At 40.2% G+C, this 25,425-nt stretch overlaps 1 protein-coding gene across 9 annotated transcripts in view; it reads left to right on the top strand.

Annotated features, from left to right (window-relative positions):
- Positions 1–691: 691 nt before the first annotated feature.
- LOC105489539 (ring finger protein 111) overlaps positions 692–25,425 on the top strand; it is a 111,510-nt gene continuing 86,776 nt past the window's right edge. For 3 of the 9 annotated variants that reach the window (XM_011754443.2, XM_011754417.3, XM_011754382.3), the window contains exon 1: positions 693–1,266. The gene's annotated coding sequence lies outside the window, so the exon portion shown is untranslated. Of the gene's footprint in view, positions 1,267–1,333; positions 1,603–25,425 lie in introns of those variants that run through there. The other 6 variants (XM_011754462.3, XM_011754453.3, XM_011754424.3 and 3 more) reach the window with 4 other exon arrangements.

Below are 25,425 nucleotides of genomic sequence, written 5' to 3'. Positions count from 1 at the left end.
ACAGGCATGAGCCACCGCGCCTGGCCAAAATCATTTGTTTGCTGAACGATGTGAAGAATATGAGTGAACAAAAAAAGTACTGAAAAAGATGAGTTGATGGCAAAGGGAGGGAATTAATGTTTAGTGCACACTTAAGTGGCGAGTAATGTTCAGAGCATTATATAAACTGTCTCATTTAATCTAACAAGAACCTTTTGAGGTCAATACGTTTTCCCAATTTATAGAGGAGGAAACTAAGATTTATAAGGATCTCATGAATCAGAGAACTCTTAAGTGGCATCACTGGACTTTCGAAAGGAAGTCTGCCTGATGGACTCTAAGGCTCATCCTCTCTCTATCCTCCTAATGCATATAATGACGCATTTGTTATCTACTGACTTTTATAAAATAAACAAGGAGGCTTATACGATTGTACAGCCCGAGTTCGCAGGAGGTATCTGTTACCACTTTTGATCTGATTCCGGAAGCATTAACAGTGAGGTGCCCTGATCTTTATGTAATTACCGCATATGATATGGGTATCATTTGTTGTGAAAGACACTAACTCATGATGTTTCTGTTTACGTGTATCTGTAAATATAGTAATTTCTGTAGTTGGTTAATTTTTAGTTACGAAAAAATGAACCAAGATGTAGTCAAGATTTGGCTTAAATGTTGAACGCATAATTACCAAAGAAAATTAAATAATGAGCTTTGTGACACCTTTCAGTTTCGCCAACAGACTGATAAAACCAGTACAAAGGGGGAGGGTCGGGACCGAGGGGGCGGGACGGTGAGAAACGGGAATCGAGCAAGCGCAGAAACAAACAGATGTTAATGGAGGCGTGAAGGCTACTGCGCTCTCACTTTCCGAACTGTCGTAAAGGCCCCTAGTGTCGTGCTCTCCTCAGTAGGGGAGGAATTGGTTAGGCGGCGGCGGCGGCGGCGGCGGTAGGGGAGCAGCGGCAGTGGCGGCGACGGCGAGGAGGTGTTCGGTCTGCGCAGCGTAGAAACGCCCGCAGCTTCAGAGAAGGAGTTCTTGTGGGACCAAATTAGGCATTCTGAACCCACGCCGGCTTAGCTGGGCCGAGTCCAGGCGCTGCCGCACGTACAGTTTTGGTGGCGGTGACAGACACTGCTCTTGACTCTAGGGGCCTGTTAGGCCGACGTCTGAGGCGCAGATCGCTGGCTCTCGACGCATTACTCTTTACGCCTTACATTTCTGTCTTCCTTCCTGGGTCAGTGATTCCCGGACCCTGGAAGAGAAGAGGGTGGCTAATGATTAAGGTGAGGGGAACAGGGGGGAGGGGATCCATTGGAGGCCGCGCGTGCGCGCAACGGGGGAGGGGCCGGCCTGGAGGGGAGAAAGAGGAAGGGCTGCGGCCGCGGAAGGCTGGGGTCGGCGACCGGCCGGTTGTCTCTGGCTCAGTGGTGATTTAGGGTCTGGGTCTCCGCAGACGATTTGTGTTTGGGCAAGGCTTTCGTCTACCGACACACCCACAGCCTACAGTGAGGAAGTGTGGGTGAGGGGATTTCTCTCCCTCTTCCGACTCTCCCTAGAGTCTCAGGATGGGGGCTGAGGACCGAGGCGTAGGAGTGCGATTTGACAATGGAGTGATGAAGGTAACCCGGACCCGGGGAGTTGGGGGGCGCTAAGTCAGCCCTGACGGCTAGGGAGCCGCCTGCTGCTGCTGTGATCAAGGAAACGTAGTCCGCGGAACAGCTGAAATACAGACGCGTCTGATTTTGTATGGAGTTGTCTTGTTGGTCATTTAAAAAGAAGCTGAATGTTTTTACTATTGTCCTTAGATAATTTATCAGAGACAGTGTCAGTGCTGTAGTGGGAATATCTGTTCAGTGCAGCAGAAATAGATTTGTCACAACAGTTCTTAAATAGGTTATAGTAGATGTTTACAGAGGGTATTTCTCAACCCAAGTGTAAGTTTTGATTATTCAGAAAATACCAGGAAGTATAGGGTATTCATTTAATTTGTTCATGTGTATAGTGTGGGGTGACTCCATTGTATTGTTGTAAGCTTTCCTGTTTTTTGATTTATGTGCGGCATTAATTTAGAATTCTCTTGAATGGTAAGATGCCAACTGACATAGACTACGTTTTGTAGGAGTTCCTGTAGCTTTTGAACCTGACAATCTAAACTTGATTTCATTTGGTATTTTATTTATAATTTTCTTGTTTTAGGGGCCTCTTCAACTAAAAAGAACAAACTGGGAAAAGATAAGCTAAGGTTCCATTTCCTTTCTCATTTTTTTTTTTTTTTTTTGTGTGTGTGTGATGCTTGTAAATGCTTGAATGTGATTTTGAGATTACCATACACAAGTTCTGTAACACTGGACTTAGCTTTATTACAGTAAAGATACACCTTTTGATCGTTTGTTACTGTATGTATATTTGTAAAAATCTTCATGTCAATATAAGCCACATTGTTTCACCCTAGTCTGGTTATGTTTGTGAGGTAAAACAGATGGATAAGAAGGAGGTCCTTTTACTTTTAAAATAATTTTATGTTGATTTTTTTTTAAAGCCTTGATTTATCTTATTTTGGACACTTTCTTGCCATTTAACCTTGGACAAATGACTATCATCTCTCTCCTGCTCATTTGTTTGTGACCAAAGATTCACAATAGTATTCTAAGAATTGATGAGGGTGTTTGTAAATTGGTCTAAATAATATTTTTTTTTTTTTTTTTTTTTTGAGACGGAGTCTCGCTCTGTCGCCCAGGCTGGAGTGCAGTGGCCAGATCTCAGCTCACTGCAAGCTCCACCTCCCGGGTTCACGCCATTCTCCTGCCTCAGCCTCCCAAGTAGCTGGGACTACAGGCGCCCGCCACCTTGCCCGGCTAGTTTTTTGTACTTTTTAGTAGAGACGGGGTTTCACCGTATTAACCAGGATGGTCTCGATCTCCTGACCTCGTGATCCGCCCGTCTCGGCCTCCCAAAGTGCTGGGATTACAGGCTTGAGCCACCGCGCCCGGCCGGTCTAAATAATATTATAGGAAAAAGTAGGAAGAGTGAGTCTCCCCTTGTTTATCACGAGTGCTATATCATGTGCAGATCCTTCTGTCACTTTTTAACTTTTGTTTGGTGTCTGTTGGCCACATGTTTGCTAGTTATTTCACCTGACATAGAATTGGTTTTTAAAGAAAGATATAAACAAAGTGACTCCATTTTGGTGAAAAATGCATTACAAAAGAGGTTACACCTTAACGAATTTCACTGTGGTACTCCGTTTCTACAGATTAAGATTATTGAGAGAGCGCTATTCTGATGTTTAAGAGAACAGCACCTTGCTTGTATAAAGCTAAGGTATAGTCATTTAGCAGATACTCCTAGTTATTTTACTTTAAAATAAAAAATATAAAAGAAACTAATTGAATCAAACCGTTTAGATTTTTAGATGCTTTTGTTGTTGTTGTTGTTATAGTTTAAAGAGCGGTTTCTGTATTATGCTTTACTTGAGGCATACTTATGTGCCCTTCTTTTGCCTTTTTCTCCCCTTTTGGGCTAAGACTTCAGTAGGAAATAAAAGAGACTATCTGAAAAATGATAGAAGTTAAAATATGTTATAACCTGACATTAACATTCTATGGGTAACATTATCTTATGAAATAATATAGGACTAGAGACAGAAGATCTAGATTTTAGATCTATCTTTGCTTGCTATACATTAGATCCCCGAGTTTATTGTTAACCCTCCTTGGGCTTCAGGTCTCTCTGTTTAAGTGAGAATTGTAGAATAGATAACTGGTTTTCTCTAGGTCCCAAATCTAACGGTTTGTATATCTAGTTAGGTTTTTGGTATTCGTTGTTTTATTCGTCGTAATCAAATCCCCGGAAAGAAATGCTGTACAGAAAGCATCAATTTCCTCATGAAATGTGTGTGTGTAAAACCTATGATGAAACTGAGGGCCAGGTGTGGTGGCTGACCCCTGTAATCCCAGCATTTTGGGAGGCCAAGGCGAGTGGATCACTTGAGGTCAGGAGTTCGAGACCACACTGGCCAAAATGGTGAAACCCCATCTCTACTGAAAATACGAAAAATTAGCCAAGCTTAGTGGTGTGTGCCTGTAGTTCCAGCTGCTTGGGAAGCTGAGGCAGGAGAATGGCTTAAACCTGGGAGGCGGAGGTTGCAGTAAGCTGAGATCGTGCCACTCACTGCACTCCAGCTTGGGCAACAGGGCGAGACTGTTTTTCAAAACAAACAAACAAACAAACTATGATTGTTGTTCCACATATTATTGTTATTGTTGTCCCATTGTAGATATTAATTACTCAAGCTTTAATAGCTTTCAGATGGTACTAAAAATGAAATTTTTTATTACTCCTGGTAACATTTTAAAAATCATCCTGAATAATTTGTTTTTCTTTCAGAAACCTGTAATTATTGTTCAGTAAAAGTCCACAATTACATTTGGATGTCTTAAACCTCTGTTTGCTTCTTTCCTACATCCTACAGATTCTTGGTAACAGCTGGCTCAGGTACTCAATTTATGTCATTACATGAGGAGTGAATTACAAATGTTTAAAGACAAATACTTAGCTGAGGCTGGGGGCGCTTGCTTACGCCTGTAATCCCAGCACTTTGGGAAGCCAAGGCGGGTGGATCGTGAGGTCGGGGGTTCAAGACCAGCCAGGCCAACATGGTGAAACCCTGTCTCTACTAAAAAAAAATACAAAAATTAGCCGGGCATGGTGGTGGCACGTGCCTGTAATCCCAGCTGCTCGGGAGCTAAGGCAGAATTGTTTGAACCCGGGAGATGGAGGTTTCAGTGAGCTGAGATCATGCCACTGCATTCCAATCTGGGCAACAGAGCAAGACTCTGTCTCAAAAAAAAAAACACAAAACAACAAAAAAGTCTCCAAATACTTAGCTGAGCTTACATTTTAAAGAGCAGTACTGCATTATTATGTAGATAGATTTATTTAATGTCTCATATTCTAGGCACAGTCACTGTTCTTCAGTGAAGGCACTCTGCCTTCATGGAGCTGACATTCTGTTGTGTGTGGGGGAACATAATAAACAGAATGGTTTCAGGTAGTGGTGAGTGCCGTGAAGAAAATAGGACCATGTGATATGGCATGGATGGAAATGGTTTTACTATAGATTGAGTGGTTAGGGAGGGCCGTTTTAGAGGTGGTAATTTGACCTGTGACTGCAATTACTAGAAAAAATCCGCCATAGTGACGATTTGGAGGAAGACTGCTGCAGATAGCAGGAATAGCAAATGCATTAGATGAGGTTTGATTCTAGAGAATCTACAAATGTAAATTAATTATTTGGTTTGTCTGTTAAGCTTTTCATATTTGCTGCCAGATGATGCAGACAGATTAAAATTATTTTATGTGTAGTAACCCAATATAATATGTTGGTGGTGTTTAAACCCTGACTCAAACCAATTGTAGAAAGTCATTTTTGAAACACTGGGGGAAATCTGAATATGGATGGGTATTATATGATATCAAGGAGTTATTGTAACTTTGTTAGGGATGATAATGGCCTTATGTTCATGTAAGAAAATGCCCACTTTTTATTAGTGATAGAGACTGAAGAATTAGGGAGAAAACTTGCAAATGTCTGGTATTTTATTTTATTTTATTTTATTTTATTTTGAGATGGAGTTTCCCTCTTGTTGCCCAAGCTGCAGTACAGTGGTGTGATCTCGGCTCACTGCAGCCTCCACCTCCCGGATTCAAGCAATTCTACTGCCTCAGGCTCCCGAGTAGCTGGAATTACAGGAGCGCGCCACCACGCCTGCTGACTTTTTATATTTTTAGTAGAAACAGATTTTCACCATGTTAGCCAGGCTGGTCTTGAACTCCTGATCTCAGGTGATCCAGCCGTCTTGGCCTCCCAAAGTGCTGGGAAAGGCGTGAGCCACCGTGCCCAGAGATGTCTGTTATTTTAAACAGATACCAGATGAAAACCAAAAAAAGCAGTGGAGGGAGGTGAGATAGATGAAGCAGGTCAGGCACAATCTGGATAATTGTTGGATTGTGGTGATGGGTACATGGATATTAATATTGTTCTCTGCTTTTGTGAGGTTTGAAAATGTTCATATTTTAAAATATATTTTTTTTTGGCTGGGCCCAGTGGCTCGTGCCTGTAATCCTAGCACTTTGGGAGGCTCAGGAAGGTGGATTGCTTGAGCCCAGGAGTTCGAGACCAGCCAGGGCAACGTGATGAAATTCTGTCTGTACCAAAAAATTACAAAAATTAGACAGGCATAATGGCATATGCCTGTAGTCCCAGCTACTCGGGAGGCTGAGGTGAGAGGATGGCTTGAGCCCAGGAGGCAGAGGTTGCCATGAGCTGAGATTGTGCCACTGCACTCCAGCTACTTGGGAGGCTAAGGTGAGAGGATGGCTTGAACCCAGGAGGCAGAGGTTGCAGTGAGTCGAGATTGTGCCACTGCACTCCAGCCTGGGTGACAAAGCCAGCAGACCGTATCTCAAATGAGTAAATGAAATACAATAAAATAATATTTTTTTTGAAAATGTTCATTCATATTTAGGCTGGACATGGTGGTGCACACACCTGTAATCCTAGCACTTTGGGAGGCTGAGGCAGGCGGCTCACCTGAGGTCAGGAATTTGAGACCAGCCTGCCCAACATGGCAAAATCCTGTCTCTACCAAAAAATACAAAAAGTAGGTGGGCATGGTGGCGGGTGCTTGTAATCCCAGCTACTCGGGATGTTGAGGCAGGAGAATGACTTGAATCCAAGAGGCAGAGGTTGCAGTGAGCCAAGATTGCACCACTGCACTCCAGTCTGGGTAACAGAGTAAGATTCCATTTCAAGAAGAAAAAGAAAATGTTCAATCATATTTAAAAATGTCTTAAAACAATTTGTGAAAGTGGCCAGGTGAAATGGCTCACGCCTGTAATCCCGGCACTTTGGGAGGCCGAGGCGAGTGGATCGAGACCAGCCTGGCCAACATGGTGAAACCTTGTCTCTACTAAAAACACAAAAATAAAGAAAATAAAAATACAAATACAAAAATTAGCTGGACGTAGTGGTGGGTGCCTATAATCGCAGCTACTTGTGAGGCTGAGACAGGAGAATCGCTTGAACCCAGGAGGTGGAGATTGCAGTGAGCTGAGATTGTGCCACTGCACTCCAACCTGGGTGACAGAGTGAGACTCTGTCTCGAAAAAATTTGTAAAAGTACCGTATTTAATTGTCTCTTCCCTTCCCAGTTTCTTTTCATTTTGATAAAATACAGTATTTTGTTTCTATTTGTAAATGTTCAGTATTTATTCAACAAACAGGAGTGTTGTATTTCAGGCACTGTGGCAGTGCTTGAGTTACAACAAAGGGCAGGCTCTTAACACCTGCCTGTAAGGGGCTTATGGCTTGCTGGTTCAGCAGTGTGGATTGTGTTAACATGAAAAAGATTTCTGTATTTTCCTGAGGGCATACAGGATTAGCATCTTAGTTTAGTATGTATGTGATTGGATTCTTAAAAAATATTTTTCCTTCTTTACAGAATACAAAATTTAAGAAATTCTAGGCCGGGCGCGGTGGCTCAAGTTTGTAATCCCAGCACTTTGGGAGGCCGAGACGGGCGGATCACGAGGTCAGGAGATCGAGACCATCCTGGCTAACCCCATGAAACCCCGTCTCTACTAAAAAATACAAAAAACTAGCCGGGCGAGGTGGCGGGCGCCTGCAGTCCCAGCTACTCGGGAGGCTGAGGCAGGAGAATGGCGTAAACCCGGGAGGCGGAGCTTGCAGTGAGCTGAGATCCGGCCACTGCACTCCAGCCTGGGCGACAGAGCGAGACTCTGTCTCAAAAAAAAAAAAAAAAAAAAAGAACTTCTATATATGGCTAGGTGTCAAATCTGAATCAATGTTGTTGTCATTTTCCTTATTCATATATACTGTAGGGCACTCGAATAAATTACTTATTTTATTATCTTTTGACATCCCAATTTGTTGTTACTTTAATTAATTAATTTTTTTTTTTTTTGACAGAGTCTCACTCTGTGGCCCAGGCTGGCGTGCAGTGGCACCATCCTGACTCATTGTTACCTCCACCTCCCAGGTTCAAGTGATTCTCCTGACTCAGCCTTCCAAGTAGCTGGAATTAGAGGTGCACGCCACCACGCCCAGCTTATATTTTATATTTTTGGTAAAGACGGGGTTTCACTATGTTGGCCTGGCTGGTCTTAAACTCCTGACCTCAAGTGATCTGCCCGCCTCGGCCTCCTAAAGTTCTGGGATTACAGTCATGAGCCACCATGCCCGGGTACTTAAATTTTTTATTTTGACATAATTTCAAACTTACAGAAAGATTTAAAAAATAGTACTGAGAACTCCTGAATACCCATTATTCAGATTCACCAATTTTTAATGTTGTCATACTTGCCTTCTTATTTTCTCTCTCTCTTTTTTTTTTTTTTGAGATGGAGTCTTGCTGTGTTGCCCAGGCTGGAGTGCAGTGGTGTGATCTCGGCTTGCTGTAACCTCTGTCTCCCAGGTTCAAGCGATTCTCCTGCCTCAGCCTCCTAAGTAACTGAGATTACAGGTGCCCGCCACCACGCCCGGCTAATTTTTGTATTTTAGTTAGAGACGAGGTTTCACCATCTTGGCCAGGCTGGTCTCAAATCCCTGACCTCAAGTGATCAGCCTACTTCAGCCTCCCAAAGTGCTGGGACTATAGGCATGAACCACTGTGCCTGGCCCCTTATTCTCTTTTGAATCATTTAGAAGTAAATTGCTTACATCATGCCCATTATATTACATTATGCCTATTTGTTTCTAAATATTCACTGTGTATTGTGTTCTTTTGCATTATCACTGTACCAGTTACCAAATTCAGGAAATTTAACTTTGATAATATTAATCTACAGCTCATTTTCCAGTTTTGTCAAATTGTCCCAATAATAGCATTTATCCCTTTACAGCATTTTCCTCATAGGACCCAGTTCAAGATCACAAAATGCATTTAGTTTTCATATCTCTTTAGTCTCCTGTAATGTGAAACAGTGTACCTAATAAGCAATCTGTGGGGATAACTTTGAGATAGTGCAGATACTCTGCTCCTCATCAGATCATCCTGTTCCTCATCACTCCCCACATCCCCCAAGGCCCATGTAGCATCTATTGATGTTTCTTGCATATACTCATCTTTACTCTGATGGTTGGAAAGGGTTTATTTTGTAAGTCATCCATTTTCTTCACTAATGGACATTCTTTTATAAGGAAGAGACATTCTTTTATCTCATTAATATAGAATCGTGTGTTCCCTGTTTTATTCAGTGGGTTATAACCCATTATTACCTTTATTTTGATGTTCAAATAGTCCCAGATTTGTCCATTAGGAGCCTTTCCACGTGGGCTCCTGTATCTTTTTAACTTGTCCTCTTTTTTGTTTTTGAGACAGTCTCACTCTGTCGCCCCCAGCCGGAGTGCAGTGGCACGATCTCGGCTCACTGCAACCTCCGCCTTCCAGGTTCAAGCAGTTCTCTGCCTCAGCCTCCCAAGTAGCTGGGATTATAGGCATCCGCCACCACCCCTGGCTAATTTTTGTATTTTCTTTTTTTTTTTTTTTTTGAAACAAAGTCTGGCTCTGTTGCCCAGGCTGGAGTGCAGTGGCGCGATCTCGGCTCACTGCAAGCTCCGCCGCCCGGGTTCACGCCATTCTCCTGCCTCAGCCTCCCGAGTAGCTGGGACTACAGGCGCCCGCCACTATGCCCGGCTAATTTTTTTGTGCTTTTAGTAGAGACGGGGTTTCACTGTGTTAGCCAGGATGGTCTTGATCTCCTGACCTTGTGATCCACCCGCCTCGGCCTCCCAAAGTGCTGGGATTACAGGCGTGAGCCATCGTGCCCGGCCCTGATACGTTCTTAATTGTGATCATATGAAATGAAGAAAAAAAGATTGTGTGTGTGTGTTTAGCCACTTAACTGTTTATTAAAAAACTAAAGTTTATACTTTTAACTGTTTTTAACTAAGTCATCAGACATTCTAATCTGAAGAAAACTGTTGCTTTTCGATGAAGTTTAAAGTGAATTTTAAAAATTGGGTTGGGTGTGGTAGCTCACACCTGTAATCCCAGCACTTTGGGAGGCCGAGGCAGATGGATTACTTGAGGCCAGGAGTTCAAGATTAGCCTGGCCAACCTGGTTAAACCCCGCCTCTACTAAAAAATACAAAAAAAGTAGCCAAGCGGGGTGATGCATGCCTATAATCCCAGCTACTCAGGTGGCTGGGGCAGGAGAATCGCTTGAACCTGGGAGGTGGAGGTTGCAGTAAGCGGAGATCACGCCACTGTACTCCAGCCTGGGCAACAGAGCAAGACTCTGTCTTAAAAATAAATATATAAATAAATAAATAAAGTTATAAAACAGAATTTCTGTATGTGATTGAAAACTCACCAGTACATTCTTTTTTTTTCCCCCTGGGCAGTTACTGTTACATCTTGGTATATTTCATAGCCGGTTTCTCACCTGTGTATGGATATTTGCTTTATTTACTTATTCAACCTAACTTAATATGTGTTTTTTCAAAGTAGTATTTTGAATATTTTAAATTTTCAACTAATTAATATCTGTACATGGTTTTAAAAGTCAATTTCAAAAGACATATAATGAAGGCCGGGCGTGGTGGCTCAAGCCTGTAATCCCAGCACTTTGGGAGGCTAAGGCAAGCGCATCACAAGGTCAAGAGATCAAGACCATCCTGGCCAACATGATGAAACCCCATCTCTACTAAAAATACAAAATTAGCAGGGCGTGGTGGCACATGCCTGTAATCCCAGCTACTCGGGAGGCTGAGGCAGGAGGATGGCTTGAACCCTGAAGGCAGAGGTTGCAGTGAGCCGAGATTGCACCACTGCACTCCAGCCTGGTGACAGTGTGAAACTGTTTCAAAAAAAAAAAAAAAAAAAAATTGTTAATTTATTAATGTTGATTCTTGAGCACATGTGTGTTTTATATTCCATGTGACAAAATGGGAAGTTTTGTTGTTTTTTTTTTTTTAACTTTAAGTTCAGGGCTGTAAGTGCAGGTTTGTTACATAGGTAAACTTGTGTTATAGGTTTTGTTGTACAGATTATTTCACCACCCAGGTATTAAGCCTAGTACCCACTAGTTATTTTTCCTTATCCTCTCCCTCCTCCCACCCTCCACCCTCTGAAAGATTCCAGTGAGTGTTCTTCCCCTTGGTGTGTCCGTATGTTCTTGGGAAGGTTGTTGTAGGGTCTTCCACTGCATACCAAAGTATGATGCTTATTTTGAGAAAAGAACTTGTTTGATTTAGTTATAAGCTGGATTAGCAAACTAGTCACTTTTTTCATGGAACACATTTTTACTTGAAAGAAGCAAACTGTATTTATGTGAACTCGGATATTTTTACATATTTTCTCAAAAATAAATGAAGTGAGCCTTTCACTTCATGAAAAACAAATGACAGAATTTATTGCCAAGATAAAATTCAGACTTTCAAGCAAAAATTAGAATTGTGGAAAACTCCTATCAGTCGCTGTAATTTTGGCAGTTTCTCAGGACTTTGCAATGAGATTGGTTGTGTTATTAACAAATGATTTTTTTTTTTAACTGTTACATAATGAAATGTGTCATGTTTGAAAGAGGTACATAACTTGGTGAAACAATATTTTTCAGATGACCATGATGTTACAAAGTCATGTCTGGGTGAAAGGTCTATGTAAAGTGCAGTATCGAACAGTTGATTTTTCACTGAGATAGTACGAGGTTTCACTGATATGGTTTCAGGTTCCACATTGCAATTAAGTTCAAGCCGCCTTTGTAAAGTATTGGGGTAGTATCAAAGAGGAATAGCACCCACACTTACCTGAAAAGGTTTTTAAAAATACTACTCCCTTTTTCAACTACATATTTGTGTGAAACTGGATTTTTTTTATAATTTAACCAGAACAGCATATCATGATAGATTGAATACAGATGGAAATGTGACAATCCAGCTTTCTTCTGTTAAGCTAGCCATTAGAGAGATTTGCAAAAAATGTGTAGTATTACCACTCATTAAATTTTTGAAAATATTTTAATAAAAGTTACTTTTATTAGATATGGTGGGTTTGCAGTGGTTTTTTTTTGGTGTGTTTTTTTGTTTTTTTGTTTTATTTTTTGAGATGGAGTCACACTCTGTCACCCAGGCTGGAGTGCAGTGGTGCAATCTCAGTTCACTGCAACCTTGGCCTCCCAGGTTCAAGTGATTCTGCTACCTCAGCCTCCTGAGTGGCTGGGATTACAGGCATGCATCACCATACCCGGCCAATTTTTGTATTTTTAGTAGAGACGGGGTTTCACTATGTTGCCCAGGCTGGTCTTGACCTCCTGACCTCAAGTGATCCACCCACCTCAGCCTCCTCAAGTGCTGGGATTACAGGTGTGAGCCACCGCATTTGGCCTATTACTGCAGTTTTAAAATAATACATTTTAAAGCATTTATGAGTTTTACTTTCTAATAGGGTAAGCGTATTAGTTCATTCTTGCACTGCTATAAATACCTGAGACTGGGTAATTTATAAAGAAAAGGGGTTTAATTGGCTGAAGGTTCCATAGGCTGTATAGGAAGCGTGGCAGCATCTGCTTCTGGGGAGACCTCAGGGAGCTTTTACTCATGGTAGAGGGCAAAGCAAGAGTAGGTGTCTTACATGGTGGGAGCAGGAGCGAAGGGGGAGGTGCCACATAATTTTAAACAACCAGATCTCATGAGAAGTCCATAATGAGAACAGCACCAAAGGGATGGTGTGAACCATTAGAAACTGCCCCGATAATCCAGTCACCTCCCAGCAGGCCCCACCTCCAACACTGGGAATTACACTTTGACCTGAGATTTGGGTGAGGACACAGATCCAGACCATATCAGTAAGTGTCAATAGATATAAAAGCTTTTTCAGATCTTCCAATGATTTTTGTTTCCTTTTTTTTTTTTTAGTCAGGGTCTCTCTCTCATACTCAGGCTAGAGTGCAGTGGTGAGATCTTAGTTCACTACATTCTTTGCCTCCTGGGCTCAGGCAGTCCTCCCACCTAAGCCTCCGAAGTAGCTGGGACTACAAGCACGTACCACCACACTTGGCTCATTTTTCTATTTTTAGTAGAGACGGGTTTCACCATGTTGTTCAGGCTGGTCTCAAACTCCTGGGCCCAAGCAATCCACAGTGCCTGGCCAATTTTTAAGATTATGAAGATCCTCAGGAATGGGTGCGGTGGCTCACATCTGTAATCCCAGCACTTTGGGAGGCCGAGGCAGGTGGATCACCTGAGGTCAGGAGTTCGAGACCAACCTGGCCAACATGGGAAAACCCTGTCTCTACTAAAAATACAAAACAGCCGGGTGTGGTGGCGGGCACCTATAATCCCAGCTATTCAGGGAGGCTGAGGCACAACAATTGCTTGAACTGGGAGGCGGATGTTTCAGTGAGCTAGATCGCACCACTCCACTCCAGCCTGGGTGGCAGAGCCGAACTCTGTCTCAAAAAAAAAAAAAAAAAAAAGATAACTGCTGCTCCAGAAATTAACCAGTTTTTGATGAGCCTGCTATTCTCCTTTCACACCATCTTTCAGTTATGTCAGAATTTTTGATTGTGTTAAACAACAATTCAGCAAATGCCTATTGAAAGCCAAATATGTGTTCTAAGCTTTTGGACATATAGTAGTGATCAAAACAAAATCTCTGCTCTGGTGAGGAAACAAATTTTGTGGATGGTGATTATGGAAATAAGTGACCTGGAAAAGGAAGATAGAGGGTTGGGTTAACTTTATATTTTTATTTTTTTGCCTTTCCACGAAAATTTTGATGTTGGTATTAACTACTAATGTAAGGTGCTCAGGGAAGGTATCATGGATAAGGAAACATTTGAACACAGATGTAAAGGAAGTGAATGAGTGAGCCTCGTGATTATCTGGGGGAAGAGCATTGAAGGCAGTGTGACTAGCCGTAGCGTGCTTGACCTCCTTGAGAAATAGCCTAGAAACAATGGGGGCTTTCGTGGAGTAGGTGAGGAGGAGAATGGTAGTCTCTGGGAACAGAGGTATCAGGGGCTCATGTTCTTCAGTTATATGACACACTTATATTACCTCGGGTAACTTCTTAGCCATTTTTTACCTCTCTTCTCTTTTCTGGATTTCCTGTCAGTCAGGTAACAGGATTCTATTGCCATCTCTACTTTGTTCCTATTTTTGTTGTTGATTTAAAAAAAGAATTCCTTTTACTATCAATTTATTGGGGATTGGAGGGAGATTTGAGATAAAGGTCTTGTATAACTTACCATGTTGTTAAAAGATGTGAACTTCTGCTTTTGATAATCATGATAATTTTGCCAGAAAAAGTTATATTAGTGACATGGAACTGGGCTCTGTACATTTGGTGAATAGGTTCGCTTTAGAAAGCCTAAGTCTATTTTGACAGCTAGGGTCTTTAATAGAAAATACTTAATACTTTTATTAAGTGAGGAAAATCATGTGATATAAGATTTGTTACAGAACACCTACAAAAGCTATATTATCATGGGATTTTATTTTATTTTTTATGAAATCATTTTTAAAGAACTAAATACAGTAGTCCTCCCATATCCATGAGGGATACAGTCCAAGACCCCCAGTAGATAGATGCTTACAACCACAACATGCGTACCTTTTATAAAATTTAATTTACAAATTGGGCAGAGTAAGATGTTAATAGCAAAAAATTACAACTATATTCAATAAAAATTATGTGAATGTGTTCTTTCTCTTAAAATATTATACTCACCCGTCTTGTGATGATGGAAAATGATGATAAAATGGCAAAGTGAGGTTAATGACTTGGGCACTGTGTAGGCATTCATAAGTGTTTAAGGCTTATGAGCTGTTTATTTCTGGAGTTTTTTCTTTAATATTTTTCGACCATGTTGACCATAGGTAACTGAAACCATAGACAGTAAATTGTGGTTAAGGGGAGACTACTGTATAGTATTGGTTAAAACTCACCATTCTGTTTTCTTGACTGTCTTCCTGCCGTTTCTCTGATGTATCCTTATCCTTATTCTCTACATGAAATTTTACTTTTAAAGATCAGCTCTTAAACTTCTTTCAGTTTTTTCTTTTAGAATTAATAGCTGTCCCTTCTGTGTTCCCATAGTATTTGGTACTTATTTGTAGCAGTTACCATGTTTTATTAGAACATTCTTCTACTGTGAGGGCCAAGTTCCTGAAAATCTCCATGGTAAATATGGTAAGTATGGTTGAGTAACATATGTAACACATGTAATAATCTTACGTAAAAGTAGTCATGGGAACTGAAGTTCTGAGTGAAAGCCCTCATAGCTGTGCATTTAATTAAAAAAAAAAAAAAGAGAATGACCAAATTCAGCAAGTTCCCTACAGGCTTTACCTGATCCGGCCCTGACTACCTCTGATCTCATTGTGTGCCATTTCCCTTTCCTTCTACTTCCCTTCTTTCAGTTCTTTGCACCTGTTAGGCATCTTCCTGTCACATAGTCTTTCCTATTTTTTCTCTCCCAGGAATACTCTTCCTCCAGAATTGTGTGGCTTGACTGACTAGTGGCTATGATTCATATTTTTAGCTTCTTAGAGAGGATCCTGTTGATAGTCAACCTTTACCATTTGTTTTGTTTTCTTTCTTTCCTTTTTGTGATAAGATCTCATTATGTTGCCAGCGCTGGATTGCAGTGGCTATTCACAGGTGCTATTATAGCTTACTGCAGCCTTGAACTCCTGGCCTCAAGTGATCCTACTGCCTGTTTTATTTTCTTTTTTCTTTTTTTTGAGACAAGGTCTCACTCTGTTGCCCAGGCTGGAGTGCAGTGGCTCAGTGTCAGCTCACTGCAACCTCTGCCTCCCGGGCTCAAGCGATCCTCCCATCTCAGCCTCCTGAGTAGCTGGGACAGGTATGTACCACCACACCCAGCTAAGTTTTTGTAGAGACATGCTTTTGCCCTGTGGCCCAGGCTGGTCTGGAACTCCTGAGCTCAAGCCCTCTGCCCAGCTCAACCTCCCAAAATTCTGGGATTGCAGGCATGAGCCACCATGCCCGGCCTTTTTCTTTTTTGAGACAGGGTCTGGCTCTGTTGCCCAGACTAGAGTGCAGTGGCATGATCCCTGCTTACTGCATCCTCCACCTCCTAGGCTCAAACCATCCTCCCACCTCAGCCTCTCAAGTAGCTGGGACTACAGGTGCCTGCTACCACACCCAGCTCATTTTTTTATTTTTGTTTTTTGTAGAGACAGGGTTTTGCTATGTTGCCCACGCTGGTCTTGAACTCCTGAGCTCAAGCAATCTGCCTGCCTTAGCCTCCCAAAGTGCTGGAATTACAGGTGTGAGCCACTGCATGTGACCTGTTTTCTTAATAGCACGTTTTCCTCTAAAATTATCTTGGTTTTTTTTGGTCTCTCATTTGCATGTAATTTCCGTGACAGCAAAGACTTTCTATGTCCTGTTCATGGCTGATGCCAGTGCCTAAAACAAGTGCCTAGCTCTTTATAGGCTTTCAATAAATATTTATTGAATGAGAACCATAAATGAGTAAGTGATAGCTAATGTATTGTCAGTGTTGTTGTATCTTCTAAAATATTAATAAGCTACTGTAAAATTAATTTCTATTTCCTGAGTGACTTTTCTAGGTTTTGTTCTCATTCCAGATGCTTGGGATGGAAGAAGTTTGAATGACCTATCCTGTGTTTATCCTCCTTGCCATAGCTGAATTGATCTTTTTGAAACCCTCTTCCCAGGCTCTTGGGTTTATTTATTTTATTCCAGTGTGAATGCATGTTTTTTCCCTCATAGATGGCAGTTCTGGATTAGCAGTTTTAAGGTCTTGACTTTGTTTTTAGTTATCTGTCTTTAACAAGCTTCAATTTAAAATATTCCATCTTTTCTCTCCCAATTATCTTTACTGATCCTCAGTGGTCTCTTTTTATTATTTCCAACAGAAGGAATTTGCTGTTTAGGTTTACTGAAACTAAAATTCTGAAGATTGCAAAAAAGTATACAGGTAGATAAATGTGCGTCGATGAGACTTAATGTGTACAAGAATTCACATTAGGATTAGGATTACTATTTTTATCTAAAATATGAAATTTGTTAGGAAAGGGTAGCACCTTTCTATCACCTTGATCAGTGACTTATAGCAAAAATTCAAACCAAAAAAGGTTTGTTAAATAAAGTAGCTGATATCAGCATACAGGATAATGAATTCTTGGTTTCCCCAAACCAGTATTCTAGAGTTGTTTAATATCTTGGCATTTTTTGTTTCTTGCAACAGGAATTTTCACTTCACTGTTGGAATATACTGATCCAAGGAAAGCAAAAATGGCATTTAGTCAGAGATAACCTTGGAAATCCCTAAAGTTGCCCAGAAAATATACAGTATAAATATGTAGTCTCTGGAAGTCCAGCACTTCCCATTTTCCCTCCACTATTGGAACAAATCATGTTTTCATTGTTAAATATCAGAGAGAGTAGGTTTGTGTATATGGCCTATAATGTGGGAAAAATAAATGGCTCCAAAGATTAGAATCTGACAGCATAGTAAGATGCTCACATTCTGAGAGACACTTGGGAAGTGAGACCTAATATAGAGCAGCAAAATTTAATCTTCTATTTTGTGTTGATTCTAGGCATATAATCAGTGAGCAGAAGGGCAAGCATAATCTCCTACATGGTTTAAATTATTTTTTTCTTGTCAAATTCACTTTATGGGCACGATGTCTATCCAGAGGTGTTCTCCCAAATTCCAACTTTCAGTATGCCTTTACTGTCAGGCATTAAAGTGTCAGTAATTCTTCCTGGTTTTCGTCTTACAACTCATGTTCTCTTTCTTTAGTACATACAGTTTGTTCATTTATTTATTTGTGGAGATAGTCTCACCTATCTCACCTATGTTGCCCAGTCTGATCTCAAACTCCCGGGCACAAGCAATCCTCTCCCCCATGAAGTGCTAGGATTACAGGCACGAGCCGCTGCACCCAGCCTCTAGAACACAGTCTTTCATTACTACTCTCCAGGTTGCATGTTTTGACTGACCTAAATCATATATGTGGAGTAAAAACAAATTTTATCTAAATAAACTTGTTGGACTTCATTCAAGGAGAAATTGTTTCCTTGGGCAGTTTTGCTCCCAACATTAGATCCTGCCTTCTCAGGATAGCTGTCATCTTTTTAATTTAGTTTTCTGATTTTATTTTTATTTATTTTGTTACTGCAACTTTTGCTTTGGCCTTTAACAACTCAATGTTTTGGTTTAATCTTCAAGAGGAATTTGAGGCTCACTCGAATAAGTTAGGCTAGTTTGAGGTAGGTGTAGCTAGAGGATTGAAGGCCTGCTTAAAAAAAAAATGTGGTGATGGATAGGGGGAAGAATTCAGAGGGAAGAAGCTTGTGGACTTCCTTTGCCTGGATGATTTCTAAAAACTAGCTGACTCGTCATCTTTAAAAACAACAACAATAAGAGCTATCATGTGCATATGTTACTTTGTTTAATATTTACAACAACCCTTTGTGATAAATATTTTCATTTTTCAGATGAGGAAATTCAGGCACAGAATGATTAATAACTTGCTAATGAGTCACAGCGGTGATGGGGATGTGGGGATTTAAATCAATGGGTTTTGAGTTGCCTGAGTAAAGAATTCTAAAATTGAGGACGTCACTATTTCTGTATTTCCTTCTAAGGAAAACAGTATAAGGTATATTTTTATCTCCAGTAGGCATGGTCATTGGCAAGAGAAGGAAAGATTGGTGATTTTATTTCGGTGATGGGATTGAGACTTAATTTCTCTGTGGTTTTTCTGTGTATTCCAGATTTTATATAGTGAACTTATTTTAAAAACCAATCAACTTGATGTTTGATATATAATTTATACACAATATGAGGCACATGTTTTATGTATAGTTAGATGAATTTTGGCAAATGTGTGTATCCATACAATCAGCACCCCAATCAGGACATAAAACATTCCATCACTCTAGAAAGTACCTTCGTGCTTTTCTATCAGCCACCCACATCTCCTGCCTCAGGCAACTACTCATCTGATTTTTGACATCATACATGAGTTTTCTTTGTTTTCGAATTTCGTGTAAGTAGTAGTATTATTACTCTTGTGTTTGATATTCTGCTCATCAAATGTTTTCCCTTCAGCATTTTATTATGCAAAACTGCAAACATAGAAAAGACGAAAGAATTGTACATTGAACGCCCATCTCCCTGCCACCTAGATTCTATGATTAACAATTTGCTATTTTTTTACTTTATGATATTTCTAGCCATCTATCTGTTCCTCAAACCATCCATCAGCCAAACCTGTTGCTTTTTATGCATTTTAAAGTTACAAAATTAAAAAAATAAAGTTACAGACATCAGTGCATTTTATCCCTAAAAAGCTACAGTTTTCATGTCACTAACTAGAGTCAAATATTTGTTCACAGTTATTTATTTTTCTTCTTTGAGACGGAGTCTCACTCTGTCACCTAGGCTAGAGTGCAGTGGCATGATCTCAGCTCACTGCAGCCTCCGCCTCCCGGGTTCAAGCAGTTCTCTGCCTCAGCCTCCCGAGTAGCTGGGATTACAGGCGCCTGCCACCACACCCAGCTAATTTTTTTTGTATTTTTAGTAGAGATGGGATTTCACCATCTTAGCCAGGCTGGTCTTGAACTCCTGACCTTGTGATCTACCTGCCTCAGCCTCCCAAAGTGCTGGAATTACAGGCTGTTTACATTTTTTAAAGTAAACTCTACATACAGTGAAATGCACAAATCTTAAGTGTACCATTTAAGTTTTGCCAAATGAATCTGTTACCCAAATCCTTATGAAGGTATTGAACACGAACAACCATTGCCTCAAACAGTCGTTCCCTCATGCTCCTTCCTTGTCAGTCCTGTCCCCATCCCTTAAAGACAGAACCAATGTTCAAGTTTTTGTTTTGTTTTTTTTACTTTAGGTTAGCTTTGCCTGTCTAGAATTTCAAATAAATACTTTGTGTCTGGTTTTCCCTTAGCATGATATTTTTGAGATGAATCCATATTGATACATGTATCAGTAAGTTCCTTCTTTGTTGTTGCTGTTTGGTATCCCTTTGTAGCTGTATAACATAATTTATCCATTCACTTGGAGATTTATTTTTTCTCTAATTTTTGGCTATTATGAGTAAAGCGATGAACATTCATATACAAGTCTTTGTATCCGTGTTTTCTAACTTAGGCATGGAATTACTGGATCATAGGTTAGATGTACGCATAGCTAACATTATTAGAAGCTGCCAGAGAGTCATGTGTGGAGTTCCAGTTGTGGAATATCCTTGCCAATGTTTGGTGGTTTCGGTCTTTTTAGTTTTAGTCTTGTTGGGTGTGTAATGGGGTCTTACTATAGTTTACATTTACATTCCTCTGGTGACTAAAGATATTGAAGATTTTTAGATTTACTTATTGGCTATTTTTGTATGTTTTGTAAAATCTTTTGCCTATTTTTTGTGGGGTTGTTTTAGTCTTGTTGGGTGTGTAATGGGGTCTTACTATAGTTTAAATTTACATTCCTCTGGTGACTAAAGATATTGAAGATTTTTAAATTTACTTATTGGCTATTTTTGTATGTTTTGTAAAATCTTTTGCCTATTTTTTTGTGGGGTTGTCTTATTAGGATATAAGAGTTTTTTTCATATATTCATTATTCAAATTACATATATATGTTTGTATACACACACACACAAACATATGTATATATAATTTTATCTGTCTTTAGCTTACCAGCTTGTTCTTTTGTTTTCTTAATGCTATCTCTGAAGAGCAGAGGTTTTGATTTTGATAAAGTCAAGCTTATTAATTTTTTTAAGAAATGGTACTACTTTCTGTATCCTGTGAAATCCTTGCCCATGATATAATCACATAAACTTTCTGCTATGTTTTTTCTAGAAGCTTTATAGTTTTAGGTTTAGTTTTTGTATCTGGTGTGAGGTAAGTGTTGAGATTCCTTTTTTTCCTATCTGGCTCTCCAGTTGTTTCACTACCATTTTCGTTTGTTTGTTTTTGGAGACAGACTGTGTCTCTGTTGCCCAGGCTGCAGTGCAGTGGCACAATTGTGGATCACTGCTGCCTCAACCTCCTGGGCTCAAGCAATCCTCCTGCCTCAGCCTCCTGAGTAGCTGTGACTGCAGGGATACACCACCATGCCTGGCTAGTTTTAAAATTTTTTTTGTAGAGACAGAGTCTCACTATATTGCCCAGGCTGGTCTTGACTCCTGAGCTCAAGCAATCCTCCTGCATCAGCCTCCCAAAGTGCTGGTATTTATAGGCATGAGCCACTTCACTCAGCCTACCATCATTTGTTGAAAAGACAGTTCCTTCCTCATTATCTTGGCACTTTTGTTGGAAAATCATTTGATGATGTATCTGAGTCTATTTCTGGACTCTAGTCTGTCCTTACACCAGTAGCCCCAGTGTTGATACAGTTGGATTTAAATCTGTCAGTTTGCTGTTGGTTTTCTGTTTGTCCCACCTGTTCCTTTTCTCATTTCCTGCTTCCTTTTGGATTGAGGATTTTAAAAAATCATATTACATTTATCGCCACTTTTGGCTTATACTTTAAAAAAAAAACTTTTGTGGTTCTTTTAGGGTTTACACTATGCATCTTTATCACAGTCTTTCTTCAAGGAATAATAGATGGTTGTATGTATAATATGAGAAAGTTAAAACAGTATACTTTCATTTACTCCCCTCCTGTCCTTTGTGTTAATATTGTCATTTATTTTATTTTATTTTTGAGGTGGAGTCCCACTCTGTCACCCAGGTTGGAGTGCAGTGGCGCAATCTTGGCTCACTGCAACCTCCGCCTCCGGGGTTCAAGCTATTCTCTTGCCTCAGCCTCCTGAGCAGCTGAAATTATAGGCTCACCACCATGCCCAGCTAATTTTTTTTATTTTTATTAGAGGTGGGGTTTCACCATGTTGACCAGGCTGGTCTCGAACTACTGACCTCAGGTGATCTGCCCACCTTGGCTTCCCAGAGTGCTGGGATTACAGGCGTGAGCCCCCGCACTCAACCACGTATTTTATTTTTACGTGTTATCAGTTTTGGGAGGATTGCTTTTTCTTATTTTGGGATATTTCATATTAGCTAGAGCATAGTCTTTGTGAGGGTGACTATCTCTGTCAGGGAAGATGCTGGTAGAACCCGCTTTATCCCATTGTGCTTTTTATAAGTGACCAAATGGTGATGACTGGTGAAAAAGTCTTTAGAGTTTGATAATTTCAGATCAGAAAACTTTGATATTTGAGTCTGAAGAAAGGTGGCTAGATAATACAGTGTTTTTATAGAACGACACCAAAATTAGAACTTGGAGCATTTGTGAGTGAGTGTCCAGAATATTACGCGGTAATTTGACTCAAGGAAATTATTCAGTGGCCAGGAGCAGTGGCTCACACCTAAAATCCCAACACTTTGGGAAATCGAGGCAGGTAGATCACTTGAAGCCAGGAGTTTGAGACCAGACTGGGCAACATGGCAAAACCCCATCTCTGCAAAAAATTCAAAAAATTAGCTCGGAATGATGGCTCATGTCTATAGTCCCAGTTACCTGGGAGGCTGAGGCAGGAGGATCACCTGAGCCCAGGAAGTCAAGGCTGCAGGGAGCTGTGATCCTGCCACTGTGCTCCAACCTGGGCAACAGCAAGACCTTATCTCAAAAACAAACAAACAAAAAATTAAAATGGTTTTGCTAAATTGTAAGCTTTAATAATTATTTTCAGGTTCTGATTGTGTCATTCAGTTTATATGCAGTCCTTTTTAAGCTTTGTACCATTTGAGAATACGGCATTTTGTTTATGCCCTCACATGAAATCATGACTAAAAACAGATTTTGGAATACATGTTGTAGGCAAATTTTTAATTGTGAACATTGTTTTATGTTACTAATTATATATTTTTAGATAAGTTTTGTTATTCTTTTTGTTTTAAGAAAAATATTTATTTTGAAATTAATAAACCCATTACATGTAAATATAAATAGTATTTTATGAAAATAACTTTTTCAAAACAAAAACATTGAGAAGAGCAAATTTCATATTTTTGCAAATGTGTCTGTTTTGATAGATGATAGCTGGATTCCACATCTGTTTTATTTATTTATTATTTTTTCTTTCTTTTTTTTCAGACAGAGTCTCACTCTGTCGCCCAGGCTGTAGTGCAGTGGTTTGACCTCAGCTCACTGCAACTGTTGCCCTCCTAGGTTTAAGCGATTCTCCTGCCTCAGCCTCCCAAGTACCTGGGATTTCAGGTGCCCACCACCACACCCAGCTAATTTTTGTATTTCTGGTAGGAACAGGGTTTCACCGTGTTGACCAGGCTGGTCTTCATTTCCTGACCTCAGGTGATCCACCTGCCTCAGCCTCCCAAAGTGCTGGGATTACAGGCATGAGCCACCATGCCTGGCCTCCACATCTGTTTTAATCTTTGAAGTGTATTATAACTTACAGTTCTCCCTGCTGGAAGGTAATGAAAAGATTGAGACTGGGTTGCCTGATGAGATATGTTGGGAGCTTAGTATTAATGTTGAAGATTAAAGGAGAACCTGGGGTTTTAGGTCTAATAAAGTAGATTCCTCCTCCTATTACTTAATTGGAATGAATTCTGAGGGAAATTTTGTAATTCCATGGACCTTTGTCTAGTTTTTCATATGCTCAAAAGTGTCTGAAGAAGTCATTTAATTTCCCCTTTTCTTCCTAACAGTCATCGTTCTAGATTGATAGTTGTTTGAATTTGACATCTTGAAGATTAAAAGTTGTCTATCAGAAGATTGTATTTTGTCTTTCGTATAACTTGTTTTATACATTTTTAGGTATACTTCATTGTTAATTATGTAGTTGATTCAGGGAACCTCTGCCATGAAAAATAGGGTAATTGGATTTCTCTTCTTCGAATTTCATTCTTTTGTCCTTCCTGGAAAACTTTTCCTGGTACACCCTCTGCTTCGGAATCAGAATAGATTCCACTTCTGTTAAGTTTCCATGCATGCCTCTGTCGTAACACTTACGCTGCATTTTGATTACCTACTGATATTTCTCACTAACTGCTAGACTATAACTACTTCAGGACTGGTCTGTGTCTATTCATTCTTGTATTTACAATACTTTGGGCATTCTAGCACATTTAAGGTACTCAGAAAGTGTTTATTCCACAGTTTAATAGTTTGCTTAGGCGGCCATGATGAAATGCCACAGATGGAGTGGCTTATACCACAAAACTTTACTTTCTCCTAGTTCTGTAGACTGTCAGTCCAATATCAAGGTGTTAGCAGGTTTGGTTTTTCCTGAGGCCCCTCTTCTTGGTTTGCAGATGACCCCTTGCAAAAAGACCTGTTCTCACACAGTCTTTTTTTCTGTGTGTTTGCATCCTGATGTTGCTTTGTGTGTTTAAATTTCCCCTTCTTTTAAGGACTCCAGTCAGATTGGATTAGGACCTATTCATATGACTTCATCTAACATTAATTACCTCTTTAAAAGTCTTATCTCTAAATACAGACACATTTTGAGGTACTGGGTGTTAGGACTTCAGCATATGAATTTTGGGGAACACAAGTTCATAGCACATTGAAACTTAACATTTGGCATATGTTCCAACTGAAGATAATGTCTTATGGTTCACTACCAAACTAAGGTTGTCAAAGTTGGGACCAAAGATTCCTAGCTTATATAAGAATAAGTGGCTAAATTTTAGTGTTCTTTTTTGTTTGCTTTTTTTTCTTTTTTGAGATGGAGTCTTGCTCTGTCGCCCAGGTGGGAGTGCAGTGGCGCTATCTTGCCTCACTGCAACCTCTACCTCCCAGGTTCAAGTAATTCTCCTGCCTCAGCCTTCTGAGTAGCTGAGATTACAGGCATGCATCACCACACCCAGCTGATTTTTGTATTTTCAGTAGAGACGGAGTTTCACTGTGTTGGCCAGGCTGGTCTCGAACTCTTGATGTCAGGTGGTCCACTCACCTAGTCCTCCCAAAGTGTTGGGATTACAGGCGTGAGCCACCGCACCTGGCCTAGTGTTGTGTCTTAATTTCCACTTAGGTAATTGTAGTATTTGATGATTAAGACCCTTAACCTTTAGGTTCTGTCTTAATTTCCACTTAGGTAATTGTAGTATTTGATGATTAAGACCCTTAGCCTTTAGGTTCTGTCTTAATTTCCACTTAGGTAATTGTAGTATTTGATGATTAAGACCCTTAGCCTTTAGTGCTTTGAAGTACTACTTCTCTGTTCTCATTTAATAATAGGTTTTCTTTATGCTTTATGTCACAAAGAAACAGATAAAACACAGGTATACACACTTGGGCATATGTGTGCTTTGTGTACATATTGACTATTAATGCATGATTGCTGAACATTTTAACACAAGAAATGTGTTTATTTGGAAAATTACTATTGGTAATTTGAGAAGATGACGTGATTGGATAATTTTTCCATA

Source organism: Macaca nemestrina, chromosome 7 (assembly GCF_043159975.1).
Source record: "Macaca nemestrina isolate mMacNem1 chromosome 7, mMacNem.hap1, whole genome shotgun sequence".
Classification (NCBI taxonomy): domain Eukaryota; kingdom Metazoa; phylum Chordata; class Mammalia; order Primates; family Cercopithecidae; genus Macaca; species Macaca nemestrina.
Note: the sequence above shows the minus strand (reverse complement) of the source record. Positions and strands in the feature narration are given on the sequence as shown.